Genomic DNA, 2,203 nt, shown 5'->3' on the forward strand with positions numbered 1-2,203 from the left:
TGACGGGGTGAACAACAGCCAGGTAGCGCTCCACACAGGTCAGGATGTGAAAACAAATCTCTCCAGGGAAAACCATATAGTACAAATAGTACCCTACCCCCACCAACCCTGAGAGACCAGTGTAAACCCCACAAAAAGTGATTGTGCCCCCAAAAGCAGAGAGAAACTCAATGGCAGCCATGTTGTAGGTGAAGATGTCAGAGTGGCTCGTTGTTGCAAAGGAGCGCTGCCGCCGCCATCGTTGGTATCCCAGGTAGAGGACGAGGGTGGAGAGAGGGATGAGGAAGAAGGCCTTAGTGATATGGAAGACTGTTGAGATGAGAAATGCAATTTTCGAGTCCGTGCAGTAGTACGGGGACAAGGAAGAAGAGTTGACTGACATATTGGTTTGTGTGGTATTGCCTTTTATGAAGAAAAGGGAGACAAAAGGTACAGAAAGACATGAAGAGGCGATTATTTCACGGATCATTAAAGTGAACTACAACACATTATTTTATAGCCATTGCAGATTTTGTCGTTAGTAAAAGCAGATATATTTGCGTATTGTTTATTGTATGCAGATGTTTCAGGCATGTGTGACTACATGACCGCAGAGTCTTGAGGCTTTTCTGTTTAAGTGTATTGCTGTCACCACATCTCCCAAAAAACTGCTTGGTTTTTCTTTAAAATGAGACAATCTAAAAGTTAAAATGGAGGGGCTTTGTTGTTAAAACATAAAGTCTTAATGTAAAAAAAAAACGACAATGTGAAATAATTACTATGTTTAATGCAAGAAACTTGGAGAAGTTAATTCTAAACAAATAAAAGTATGAAATACTGGGACAAAAATAGAAATATCAAAAGTTAATGAAAGTGAATTAGATCCTGAAGTCAACATTTCATTGTTTTGAGTCACAATTTGGCTTACTATCTCAACACTTTGACTTAAGTCCCATTTTGGATATCATTTTGAATTTAAAGCCATAGCTTGTAGTTTCTTGTCTCATACATATACATAACAATGCCGATACGGAGTACTGAATACGAAGTTGTGTGGAGCTGTCTTAACTAACTTTGTACAAACTCATTTGGCAACGGCTTAAATGTAGTAGACATTCATTACAAAACAGTCAATTTAAAAAGTTAGTCAATTTGATTCCAATAGTTTCTTATTGCTTTCATCATAAGTAACTTTTCACCACTTTTCTGTTCTTTTTTAGCAGACATGGGCTTCCATAAAATGTTGTCCATCATAATGTTATGGAAAAACAATGACAAACTTCTCATGAAATTATCTTATCTCTATTGTCTCTTATTTCAAATTTATTTTTAACAATTAAAATACATTTTCAGATACCAACAAACTGAATGCAGAAAAACAATAATGCGAAATGTTCATAAACATTAACAAAGTGTAATATTAACCGAAAGCTGTTACTTAAAGGACACCCACCTTGTCAGCTGTGCTTGTTTCTGATCTCTCTCCTACACATCTGAACTCACCGACTGCTGATCACTCGTTCTGATCCAAAGATGTAGTAATGCTTCTCTGTGTAAATTCAAGGCACACGTAAGTTTGCATGTTATCAAACAAATGACGGGTTCTGTGTCACTTTATACTCTAAATCGTGTCATGCAAATTTTCTTTTCACATTACTCTTACACAGTGAGAATATTTAAGGAACAACAAGTTTGAACTCAAATAATTTGTTAGATTTGTGTTTTTTTTTGGGCTCAAGATATTTCCTACAACCAACTTTCATGCCATGTTTGACAGGATTCAAATAACCTGTGAACTTAGACAGGTGTTTATTCAAATTCAGTGTCATGCTGACTGGAAGTCACTTTGTGTACAAACAGCAGTTTGGTGGAAATGTTTTGCCAGGTGCTTTGTAAGGACCATGAATACAAATGATCGTGTGAGACTGATAAGCTTTTATTGTAATAAGAGTAATTGTGACCACAGAAAGGTGTTAATTTAACATCAAAATTCCCCACTTTATTAGCTAAATGAGTGACTGTAGTCCTAACCTTACTTGTAAATAGTTTGGTGCCAAAATAAAGTGCAATCTCAGTCAAGGTGTGTTTTACTTTCTAATACAGTATATTTTCTTTGGGCTAAGTCTGAGATATTTTCTAATTGCACTGCTACAACAGTTGTCTGTACTTTGCAAAATCGCAAAAGAATCAAGTGAACAGCATATTAATGTGTTCTCCATGTCCA

This window comes from Etheostoma cragini, chromosome 19 (assembly GCF_013103735.1).
Source record: "Etheostoma cragini isolate CJK2018 chromosome 19, CSU_Ecrag_1.0, whole genome shotgun sequence".
NCBI classification, from domain to species: domain Eukaryota; kingdom Metazoa; phylum Chordata; class Actinopteri; order Perciformes; family Percidae; genus Etheostoma; species Etheostoma cragini.